This window comes from Geotrypetes seraphini, chromosome 1 (assembly GCF_902459505.1).
Source record: "Geotrypetes seraphini chromosome 1, aGeoSer1.1, whole genome shotgun sequence".
NCBI classification, from domain to species: Eukaryota; Metazoa; Chordata; class Amphibia; order Gymnophiona; family Dermophiidae; genus Geotrypetes; species Geotrypetes seraphini.
Genome location: NC_047084.1, coordinates 185,172,033 through 185,184,986, shown reverse-complemented (window position 1 = coordinate 185,184,986; position 12,954 = coordinate 185,172,033). Strand labels below are relative to the sequence as shown.

Sequence of the window (12,954 nt, the reverse complement as noted above, 5' to 3'; positions counted from 1 at the left end):
TTTCCAAGTAAGAAGTTTGAGAGAGCAATTTGTGAGTGGCTCAAAAGGAGACTTCATAAGAGTAGTCAGTTCCACATTAAGATCTCAGGCTGCAGGAGTAGACCTGATAGTCCTTTCATGAACCTGTCTATTAAAGGATGAACAGATAGACATTTCTTGTCCAAGAGAGAGTGAAACACACTGATAGCATGAAATGTACTTGATTTAAGTTGTTTTTTTATACCAGAGACAGAAAGGTGCAGACAGTAGTCTGGAATGGATGGAAGTGGACATGTGACTGGTTCAAGAAAATGCATCGCACAGCAGGAAGAAAGTCTCATCTATCTGAAGTGATAACACCATTAAGTGGAAGGTTTTATAGACACTTCAATGACAGCAGAGACTGCAGCCGAAACACAAAAGCATTTACTTGCTCGGTGAAAGAAACCACACTGTTAGTATTAACGACTTAGAGTGGAGATGAAGGAGGGATCCATTGTTCTGCATCAGGAATGTTAGAAATGGTTGCAGCTTGCACAGTTCCTTGGATGACAGGTTTAGGAAGTGTGGGAACCAAGGTTGACATGGCCAACAAGGTGCTATGAGGATCATGGTGCCCTGATCCTAGTGAAGTTTGAGTAGTTTTTCCGATGAGAGGTGTCAGAGGAAATGCATAGAGGAATCTGTTTCCCCAGTGAATGAGGAAGACATCTGATATCAGGCAATTGGGGGTATAGAGCCTAGAGCAGAATAGCAGAAGTTTATTTTTGTGGGAAGAAGTGAAGACATCTGTCTGGTGTCCCTCAGTTGGAAAAAATCTGATGTAAGATGGTTTTGCTGAGAGACCATTCATGAGGTTGAATAACTCTGCTTAATTTGTCTACTAATACATTCTGGTCTCCACTAGATAAACTTCCCCGAGAAGTATGTTACGAGCAGTCTCCCAAGTCCAAATCTGGATTACTTCCAAGCAAAGGGTTTGAGAGCTCATGCCTCCTTGTGGCGACCGCATCTGGATGTGGTGCGACCGCATCTGGAGTACTGTGTCAGTACTCCAATATTGGTCGCCGTACCTCAAAAAGGACATGGCGGTACTTGAGGGAGTCCAGAGAAGAGCAACTAAACTGATAAGAGGTATGGAAAACCTCTCATATACTGACAGACTGAAAAAGCTGGGGCTGTTCTCCCTGGAAAAGCGGAGACTTAGAGGAGACATGATAGAAACCTTCAAGATCCTGAAGGGTATAGAAAAAGTAGACAGGGACAGATTTTTCAGATTACGGGGAACCACAAGTACAAGGGGGCACTCGGAAAAATTAAAAGGAGACAGGTTTAAAACAAATGCCAGAAGGTTCTTTTTCACCCAGAGGGTGGTGGACACATGGAACGCGCTTCCGGAGGCTGTGATAGGCCGGAGCACGTTACAAGGCTTCAAAGAAGGTTTGGATAGGTTCCTAGAGGATAAAGGAATTGAAGGGTACAGATAAGAGTAGCGGTAGGTTATAGGGATAGTCTGGGACCATTGCTCAGGCAATGGGCCTGATGGGCCGCCGTGGGAGCGGACCGCTGGGCGAGATGGACCTCTGGTCTGCCTCAGCGGAGGCAACTTCTTATGTTCTTATGTTTGTTCAGACAGAACATAACAACTTGATTGTCTGTATGAACAAGTACTACTTGGAGGAAGAGTTGGTCTTGGAATGTTTTAAGAGCGTTGCCTTCACTCGTAGGTCTAAGAGATTGATTTGGAGGGTTTGTTTTTGGTGAGATCATACTCCCTGAGTGTGGAGGCAGTCTTATCTTAACATCGAAGCCTCTGCGATTAGGAATTTTTGGTGTTGGTGGGGTTAAAAAGGAAGACCTTGAGTAAGGATGTGAAGCACCATCCACCACTGGAGTGAATGGCAGAGATTTGGGGTGACTTGGAGCAAAGCAGATGGATGTCCTGTGGCTTGAGACCATTGTGGGATTCTAAGGTAAAAATGTACAAACAGGGTGACGTGTACTGTGGACACCATGGGGCTCATTTTCAAAATAACACAGATGTCCAAAAGATGACATAAACTGCCACTTGGCCATCTTACTAGTCAAAGTGTCCAAGTGGGCATTTTTGAAACATTTTAGATGTCTTTCTGGTTGTTTTGTCTCCAGTGCATCTAAATCATAAAGGCATGTGTAAGAGGCATGCTTTGGGTGGGATTAGCACATGGACATTTTACAGTGATAATCAAACATTTTACAAAACGTCCAGGGCACAATTTGGACGTTTTGGGCTAGACCTGTATTTAAAATAAGGGCCAAAAAGGTACCCATATCGACCAGATGACCACTGGAGAGAAGAAAATATGGCCCCCGCACACTCCCACCCCCCCAAATATCGGCATGAAACCATAGGAGCCAACTTTTCAAAATGATTGGGGTGCTCAAAAGCCATGCCCCAGCCCCCACCAAAGTTCCGCCTCTGATCCTGTACCCATAGTAATAGTACTAATTTTAATATCATTTTTTCCATTCACACACAATATAATCTTATAAACAATACATAGTGGTTAACCACAAAATTAAAATATACCACAAGCTTCTCAGCATTCATTCCTACCAGAACACATATGCATAACACAGATAATCCCTGTGCAAATACAGGACCACAAAGTAAAATTATAATATATGCAAACAAAACTCTAAGATGCAAAATATAGACAGAAGATATAAATTCTCAAAACTGACACATTTCAATTACTAAATTGAAAATAAAATCATATTCCCTACCTTTGTTGTCTGGTGATTTTATTTTTTAATCATCTTTTCCCAGTCTCTGGCTGAACTTCCCTCTGTCTGTGCTCTTAAATGTGTTTCATGGGCTTTATCCATTTGCTGTTTTTTTCTCCTTCTTCACTTTCTGCCCTCTATCCATCTTTGTATAATCAAAGAAAACTACCCTAAATTATGCATTGATTGTTGTTCAATAATGGTATACATATGTGAAGATCAACTCAGAGACATGGAGGGGGTTTTTACGGAAGGAAAAAAAACCCTATACCACCTCACCACCCAATCATTGCTAAATCTTCAATACTTTGAAGCATAAATATTGCCAAATTTGTGCCAAATTAATGCAAACTATTCAAAAAGTTCAAAAGCTCTTAACTTAAAGCTTGGTCTCTTGGTTTCAACGTGAACACGTTTCGTGCTCCTGCTTCAGGAAACCAAACAGCTTAGAATCCAGCCGCACTAAACAGAATATACTAGGCGGCAGTAGGTGATTTAAATCTTTAAAGCAGCTCAAATGTTCAAAAGCGTCTTCCATTCCCATCTAGCCATGAGTATCATCTTCTCCCTCTTTCTTCTCTCCTAGTCCCATCTATCCATAAGAAACATAGAAAGATGATGGCAGATAAAGGCCAAATGGCCCATCCAGTCTGCCCATCCACAGTAACCATTATCTCTTCCTCTCTCTAAGAGATCCCATGTGCCTACCCTACACATTCTTGAATTTAGACACAGTCTCTGTCTCCATCACCTCTTCTGGGAGACTGTTCCACTCATCTATCACCCTTTCTGTAAAAAAGTATTACCTTAGATTACTCCTGAGTCTATCACCCCTTAACTTCATACTATGCCCTCTTATTCCAGAGCTTCCTTTCAAATGAGACTCGACTTATGCGCATTTATGCCACGTAGTTATCTCTTCCTCCATTCTTGTGCACCATCTACTCCCTCTCTCTCTCCTTCCCCCAAATCCCTATGCACTATCTCTTCCCTCTCTCCCTTTTCCCTCCATCCCTGTGCACCATCTCCTCCCTCTCCCCCTCCCATGGTCTGACATCTTTCTCCTCTCCTTCTCCTCTCTCTCATGGCCTGGCATCTCTTTCTCCTTCCCTCCACCCCCATCTGCATTTTCCCCTGCAATCATCCCTCCCCGCCCCCACTCCTGTGCTAACTTAAAAGAGCTCTAAAGGGTCCTGCATCCGGGTATCTCTTCCCCTTCTCTCTCCCTCCTTTCCCCTCACCTTCCTGGTCTCCTTTCAATCTTCTTTTTTGGAGGGGCCCTGGTGCGACGGCCATTCTCACAAGCTGCCAGTGCTGCTCTAAAGCTTTCTTCTGCCATGATCCACCCAGTTGGAAACAGGATGTTATGTTGGGGGGTGGGAGGGGGAGATTGCAGTAGAGGGAAAGCTTCAGGGCAATGCAGGCAGCTTGTGAGAATGGCTGCCATGCCAGGGCCCCTCCATAAAAGAAGACTGAAAGGAGACCAGGAAGGTGAGAGGAAGGGAGGGAGAGGGACAGAAAGGGAAGAGATGCCCGGACTGCATGCTGATCCTGGTCACATGAGGTCCCCAAAATATTGCAGGTGCTTGGGCACTCACAGCACCCACAGAGCTGGTGCCTATTCATGAAACTGTACAAATATCTATGACAGCTGCAGATACTATGGTTAGCCTAATACAACTGCAAACAGGTCTCTGGAGTAGTCTGGTGGGCGATGCAGTGGTCTACAGAGAAGGGGACCCAGGCTCATATGCCACCCTAACTAGTATACTACTGGTAGAAAGTGTAAGTCCTCTGAAAACCACTATACTGCCATATAGGTGACACCTGAGTATAAGAGCTATTGGCGTGGTAGACAGGGGGGTAAAGCAGCTTTTGTAGGGCTCACCATGTAATGTATGGGAGTTATAGTGAGATGTATACCTGACACCCTTAATGTGAAGTTCAAAGTAGTGCCCCCCTAGAATGTCCCACTGCTCTGCTAGCATGTTTATGTGGCCAGTCCATTAAAAATACTTGCTTCTCCGACAAGCAAATGGCTTGTTTTGGACATTTTCAATTTGGACAAAAAATTAGATATCCAGCTGGACAATACATATAACTGGGTCATTAAAAAAAAAAAAAAATTAGATGTCTTGCAGGTTTGATAATGGACAATTTCTACACCCGATTTTCTCAAAATATCCAAAGTTAGACTTAGATATTCTTTCAAAAATGCCCCTCCATTTGACCAAGAAGCCATAGCATCTGATGTGCAGTAATGGATGAAAGGGTGGGGACTGTTTGATACAGGTGAATCAGATTGTTGACTTTCTGCACTGGAAGAAATGCTCAACCTTGTGTAGTGTCTAAGAGAGTTCCTAAGAACTCCAGAATCTAAGTTGGGTGCAGATATGACTTTTGGAAGTTGACAGCAAACCTGAGGAGCACCAGTAGAAGAACTGTTGAAGTCATGGCATGCTGAGCTACTTGCAATGATGATGCTTTGATCAACCACTCACCCATGTAGGGAATTACCTGAAACCTCCATGAGCTGCCACCACTACCACTAGTCTGAAGGGTAAGACTTTTTACTGAAAGTGTTGAGATTCAACTCAAAAGCGACAATATTTTCTGTAAGCAGGTAGGACGAAGATGTGAGTGTAGGCCTCTTTGAGATCTAGAAAGCACAGCCAGATGCCTTTTTTTTCAGGAGTTAGAAGACTGCCCAGAGAGACCATGTGGAACTTCTCCTTCAGCAAATATTTGTTAAGGCCCTGGAGGTCTAGAATAGGTGAAAAGCCTATGGTTTTCTTTGGTATTAGGAAATACTTGGAGTAGAATCCCTGGCTTCTCTCCTGCAAAGGTACAGGTTCTGTTGCGTTTAGCTGGAGAAGGGCTGAGAGTTCTTGTTGAACGAGAATCTTTTAGAGGGAGTTGAAGAGAGATTCTTTTGGTGGGTGGTTTGAAGGATTTTTTGAGTAGGTGTAGGGCATAGCTCAGGGCGACAACTCGAAGTACCCACTGATCTGTTATAAGAGTACAGTTCTTAGGTAATGTTGGTGAAAATAAATTAATCTGCCCCAATGGGAATGTTGGCAATGCTCTCTTGAAAAGAGATTGAGGTTGTGATTTTTGTATCTTTGTTGTGTTTCATGAGACCACCGAGGTGCAGACCTAGAAGATTATGAAGGCTGATTGTAGCATCTTATGGTGTTATAATAATAGGAATGTCTGGATGAGGCAGAATATCTTCTAGATGATGAAGAATATTGAGAGGTTTGTGATTTAGATAAAGCTTTCATAGAATCTGTGTGTTTTTTAAATCTTATCTGAATCCTCTTAAATTTTTATCTCCAAATAAGTTGTCCCTCTTACAAAGCACATTGGAAAGGCATTCTTGAAATTTCCAGATCAGAAACTCGAAGCCAGGCCAAATGGTGCATTGCAATTGCTACTGCAGACATTTGGGAAGAAACATCAAAAGCTGCTCTAGCTATGAACTTTCTAGTAGTAAACCAGTTCTTAGGTAATGTTTGAGATTGTTTTAAATTGTCTGGGGGGAACAAGTCCTCAAATTTTGACAATTGTTTCAGTAAAGATTTGAAGTAAATGGACACATAAAACTGATGGTCCATAATTCTGTTAAGGTGCATAGATGCCTGGAAAATGTGCTTGCCAAGAGTCCAATATTCTGGCTTCTCTGCCTGGAGGAACAGAAGCATAAGATTGTGAGCTGCTTGACCACTTGAGTGCAGAATTCACAGCTAATGAATAGTGTTGAAGTTGAGTTCTGTCAAATCCTGGACACATTTGAATTCTGTACAATGTGTCTATCTTTCTAGGAGCTACCTGGATTGATAAAGGAATCTCCCAGTTTTTAAATAAAGTATCTTTCATGAATTTGTATAAAGGTACTTTAATGAATTCATTTGGTGGTGTTTCAAAAGTCAAGGAGTTCAAAAAGTTCAGATTAAGATTTGTTTCCATCTTGATGGGCCGAGCCTGTCCCATCTGTCTTATGAAGTCAGTAAAATATTTATTTTCTGGTGGAGATGTGCATTGTTGAGGATGAGGAGAAGAATCAGAAGGTATACCGTAGGATTCTTCTGCTGAGCACTCTGGCAAGTCCTCATCTGAGTAGTTGGAGATATCTGAGTCAGACTCTTCAAACTACTAGGTGAGTCAGGGAGTGTGCATCGAGAGGAGGTTTGACAGTGCATAGAGGTGCGTTGAGGTAGAGGTTGATGTTCTGAAGCAGGAGATAACTCCTCTATTGATGGCGATGCATGCATTGAGTGAGTCTGTGCCGACTCTGATGTTTGACCTCGTCCTTGATCAATGTTCTGATGTATTCTCAGGCTAGGCTGAGTCAGATATGGAAGCCTTTAAAGCCTATGAAAGCTGCAATTGCAGTAGCCCTGAAAGCTCTTGTCTGAGCATTGTCTGGATCTTGTCCTGGAGAGACAGTGTCACTACCAGAAATGACTTCGGCATGGAAGTTGTATGCTGTGCCAGTTGGTGTGGCATGGAAGATCTCGATGTGGAGGCATTCCTATGAAGCGATATCATCTGGATAAAAGCAGACCAGTCATCATTGTGTTGACGCTTACTATGTGTCGAGGAAGTTGGTACCTGGGAGGATGCAGTTGCATGCCTAGAAGGTGAATAACGTTTGTGCTTCTTATCTTTCTTACATGTTACATCTTTCGATTCTGAAGGCATCAATTAAGAAGATGTAAAGTCCTGCATCTGAAAGGAGCTTGATGCCTGATGCTCTACAGTAGATAAGGTGTCGATGCACTCAGCGCTAATGCTGATACTGAGGTTATAGGAGGCCGAGTGTTGGGTTTTAGTCCCCCACCATGCTAGATGTTGATGCTGACTTGGTACTGAAAAGTTTTGAATTGAAGTCTATGGGCTTTGAGTGACCTCTTTTGCATACAGAGATAGAAAGTACAATTATGTCCCCTTGGCCAGGACCCAGACACACCAATTATATGGGTCAGAGCCTGAGATGGTCTGATTACTTCAACAGAATTTTTTATTATCGCCTTTGATATGGAGGGGAAAATGGCCGACGCTAAATCAAAAGGCTCAATGGCCCAGGGAGCTCAAGTAGAAAGTATTCTGAAAACAATTAATGCTACTGAGTAAGAAAAATTGCTTGAGGTGGCCCGAAGGCCCAAAATCGAAAAGTTGACAAAATTAAACCAAAATCTGGAAGAATATTGGAACATGATAAAACCAAATAATTAAGAGAAAAACTGAAAAATAAAGATGGGAAAGCATACAAATTTGAAAAGTTTGATGCACGGAAGAGAAAACTGAAGACACAGCTTCTCAGCTCTGTGGAAAATAAAGAACTGATAGTCCCACAAACTGATGCTGGGCAGGAAGTCATTGGCATGCACGTAATATGGGTACTGCCTAAAAAATTGAAAGTGACAGTGCACTTGGTAGTGTATGTACTAGCTTCTGTGGATGATGTCACCCACATGAGAATATTATGTCTGCTTGTCCTTGGAGAAACTATTTTTACCTGCAGCAAAAAAAGGTTAGTCAAGAAGGGAGATATAAATGCTATTTCATTTTTAAACCACCATATGACCTTTCTGAAAAAGGTTTGTAGATCCAGAGTACCTGTGTCCCCCAGCAGCCTGAATTTTCCCATATTACCTTCTAGAGACTTTATATCTTTTATTGAATAGCAAGTTACCTTGTTGCAATAACACAAACTAATGTACATTTTTAATGAACTTTAGTAAAGAGGCCCCTTAATTTAATATATCGCCAAACAAACAGAAAGATACCTGTATCCCATAGATGGAAAGCTAAAAGAAAGTTAAAGTAATAATGAGTGCAGTAGTATTTCATCTTAAGTTTTTTTTTTTTTATGCATTTCAAAATTAGTAACTATCTTTGTATGTAGAAACAAAGCAGAAGAGAAACAACCAATAGCAGAGCAGGAGAGAACAAGTAGGGATAGCATGCAGAGTATGGCTCATGGAATTCTGTCCAACTTATGTGTGTATGTCTCTGATCTAAGGGGAAAGGGGTGGGGCAGTATGAAAGGCACCCAAACACTCCACTGATTTGAAAGAAGGATAAAATGAAACCAAGTGTGATCACATATTTCACCATTTGATATATCTGTCAATGGATTTCAAAGTTTTTTTAGTTTAACCAGAGTCCACTCTCTGGCAACAGGTATTACTTTGTTTCTTCATGACCACTAATTGGCATAAATCTACCAAACACTAGCATGGTTTATATGGTTCAGTCACTAGGCTTCATACTAAAATTTTACAACAAAGAAGTAAAATGCACATCTGATTCACTAAAAGACATTCCAGCTGGAATACGAGTATAACAGCTGTTGGGGGAGGACATAATGGAGCAAGCATGCAGAATATGCCTCATGGATTTTTTTTCTAATACTTCTACATCTGTGTGCAGATTTACTTGCCATGTTTGAATGTGTTTATTTTAGTTATTTTTTATGATCTTAGCCAAATGGCTGAGAAGCGATTCCAGTGATCATTTCTCAGCTGGTGTGTACTCCTTCCTCTGCTTGGTAATTATTTGGGGTGAAAAGCCTCAAGTCCAGAGAGCCGTCAACTTCATGGATAAATTGAGTGTGGCACTGCTGGGCCAGTTTTTAGCATAACAGCTAAAAAAGGGAGTGGCTTTTTGAGCGGGCGTCCATGTAAGCCACGGGTGTCAAAGTCCCTCCTCGAAGGCCATAATCCAATCGGGTTTTCAGGATTTCCCCAATGAATATGCATGAGATCTACTTGCATGCACTGCTTTCATTGTATGCTAATAGATCACATGCATATCCATTGAGGAAATCCTGAAAACCCAACTGGATTGCAGCCCTCGAGGAGGGACTTTGACACCCCTGATGTAAGCGATATGCACGAGAGAAACTCAGCAGCTGAACTTCATCTGCATGAGTACTCTTCCATGGCCTAGGGGGCAGTGCAACAATGTCTCCGAAGGCCCAAGTTCTTATGGGAAGGAAGATGGAAGGATGGAAGCTCTCAGAGGAAGGGAGATGGGAGAAGGATACTAGTCAAGCTTCACCCCTCCACCCCAGCGCAAGCCTGCTTTTTGTAAAAATGCTCATATCTGTCTGCTCTGGAGTAGAAAAAAAGTACAAATCTGCTGAACTCACTCTGTGTAGAACATGTAAGATACCTCCCTCTATGCTTTATTCAGGATTCTACCTATGAAGATTACACCTCTCTATGTCTTATTTAAAGTGTGAAAGTAATTTGTTTTGTTTTTATCCATCCTTTTACTCCATGCCTTTTTGAATTCTGTCAGTTTTTGTCCTTACCACCTCTTCTCCATGATCATTTTTATGACGACAGCAGCCTTTCTCAAATCCTCTGGGATCTCTCCTATCTACAAGGATCTGTTAAATACATCCTTTAGAGAACCCACCAGAACCTCTCAGATATCTCTCAGTATCCTAGGATATACCTCATCTGGCCCAATGGCTTTGCAAGTTGTTCATAAACACTTTCTTCTCTGAATGGTACAGTATCTACTCCATTCTCAGATATGCCTTTGTCATGGTTTGAGGTCCTCGGGTATTTTATTTCTTGAACACTGAACAGAAGTATTTATTTATAATTTCTACTTTTTCCTCATGATACATTGTTCCTCAGAATCTTTGAGTATGAAAAAGTTGAGGGTGATATAAAATTTGATTTTTGAGAGTGTTGTGGTCCAGACTTTGCAATCAAGAGACTTGCTTTAGGTGCCAATTTTGTATTGAAACTTCCTTCTTTATATTTGGTAACTTTTAAAGGTAAAATTTACTCCAACACAGCACCGTCCTTCTGATCCCGAAACATCAAGACCCCCTCCCACAGAATAACCCCCCCTTCCAATCCTCTCTCCCTGTGACATAGCTACTTCATTCTAATTCCCCTGAGTCTGTGACATCAAGACCCCTTCCCCAGAATGTCCCCCCTTCTAATCCCCTTTCTCCCCTCCCCCAAGCAAAGTTCATCCTCATAAGTATCTTAGGTGGGCCCCAGCTGAATATTGGCTGGAACTTACATAAGCTCAGATGGTCAGTGTCGGTACAATTAGCACATGCCCAAATGGTCAGCAAATTCAAAAAAACACTGACATCAGTTGAACATTGAAGTAAAGGAGAACGTGAAGATATTTGTGTGGGAGGCATAATTTAAAAAAACATCTGAGTCCCCTTTTGGCCTAAGGCCATAAACGTTGAAAGTAGAAGCAGGGAAAATGTCCATTATCAAAAAAAAGTCCAAAAGGAGTTTTTTTTTGATAATGGCCTGCCTCTACGTTCAGCCCAGACCTCCACTACGTCTAAACTTACACCATATAATCAACCTAATAAAAGCCTAAGTCCTAAATGCCCAAAACAAGGACTTTTAGACGAAGGAGGGGCCAGTCCTTCGCCTAAAAGCTGGATTCTGTAACCGGTGTCTGTCAAAAACAACACCAGTTACAGAATCCCCCCCCCCCCCGACAACAATCTGGGCAGGAGGGAGCCCCAGTTCTCCTGCCCCAGTGACCCTCCCTACCCCCGACAACGATCTGGACAGGAGGGAGCCCAAGCCCTCCTGCCCGGCGAATCCCCCCCTCGATAAGATCGGGCAGGAGGGAGCTCAACCCCTCCTGCCCGGCAACACCCCCCCCGACAACAATCTGGGCAGGAGGGAGCCCAAGCCCTCCTGCCCGGCGAATCCCCCCCTCAATAAGATCGGGAAGGAGAGAGCTCAACCCCTCCCCCCCGACAATGATCTGGGCAGGAGGGAGCCCAAACCCTCCTGCCCAGGCAACCCTCCCCCTCGACAAGATCGGGCAGGAGGGAGCCCAACCCCTCCTGCCCAGGCGACCCCCCCCACCCCCACCCCAACTAAGATCTGGGATCCCAGGCCCTCCTGCCCCGACGCAGCCCCCCCGACCACCCCCCCGATCGGCCCGTTGAACACCTCCCCCTACCCGCCAACCCGCAAGACCCCCCGCCGACACCCCCCCGTACCTATAAACAAGTTGGACGGCCGGACGGGTCCCAAGCCCGTCTGTCCGGCAGGCCCGCCATCCTCAGAATGGCAGGCCTTAGGACCTGATTGACCTTGGTGCCTCAAACCCCACCCACAGGTGGGGCCTGAGGTGCCTGGGCCAACTGGAATTGGGCGTAATATTCTTTGTGGAGAATATGGGCCATCTCAACAACAGCTATTAGTCATGCCCTCATTTCAACAATCATTTCTTGATTTTCACAGGAATTCTTTCTCCGTCAGGGCTCCCACCCTCTGGAATTCCTTACCCTATTACCTTCGCACTAAAAAACCTTTCGTGATTTTCAAGACACAATTAAAGTCATACTATTTTTCTTTGGCATTCTGTTCTTAATTCCTTTCTCTATTCTCATTCATAACTATAGATCAGCTTTCCCTATTAGGCCTTCTAGTTTATACCCTTTCCTGCTTGGGCAGAAATTAAACTAAATATGATTTTCCTTTACCCTACCTTGTTCCACTCCTTCCTTTTCCCCTAACTTTTGTTTTTATTGTAACCTACCCATTCTTATTCTTCCCTCATGTACCCAACTTTTGTTCAGATGTTGGTTGAATTTATGTTTTTGATTATTGGTTCTCTTTCCCATGTTTTTATTTTTTTTTTATTTTTATCTTTTTTAATATATTATTATAAACCACTTAGATTAACTGTGGTTGTATTTGCGGTATATCAAATAAATTGAAACTTGGTAACTAAAATGTCAAATAAATACAGTAGAATCCAGCACCCACGGGGATTGGTGGATACCAGATAACTGGTTTTCTGGTTAATTGAGAGTGTGTTAGAAACCTTGTCTAACACAATCTCAATTTCCCCCTCCCTTTCTCGAAGCACTAGTGTGGCAGCGGTCCTGAGCCGTAAAGTCCTCCTCCCTCCCTTCCTCAAGCCCCAAAGTGGCAGAAGCAAGCAGCGGTCCTGATCTGCGAACCCCTTCGCTCCCTCCCTATCATTCTTCCTTACTCGAAGCGCAGCGATCAGCATGAGGCAGTCTCAAAGCAGGCTGCCTGCGGCCAGCCCTGGCAAGGCCTTTCCTCTGATGCGTTGGAACTGACGCATCAAGACCTTGCTGGGGCTGGCCAAGAGCAGTCTGTTTTGAGGCTGCCTCCTTCTGCCATTTTGAGGCTTGAGGGAGGGAGGAGGGCTTTGCCACTTAGG

At 43.3% G+C, this 12,954-nt stretch overlaps 1 protein-coding gene across 3 annotated transcripts in view; it reads right to left on the bottom strand.

The window, feature by feature from the left end:
* Positions 1–12,954, bottom strand: part of WDR17 (WD repeat domain 17) — a 265,042-nt gene that overhangs the window by 33,831 nt on the left and 218,257 nt on the right. The gene's annotated exons all lie outside the window — the stretch shown is intronic.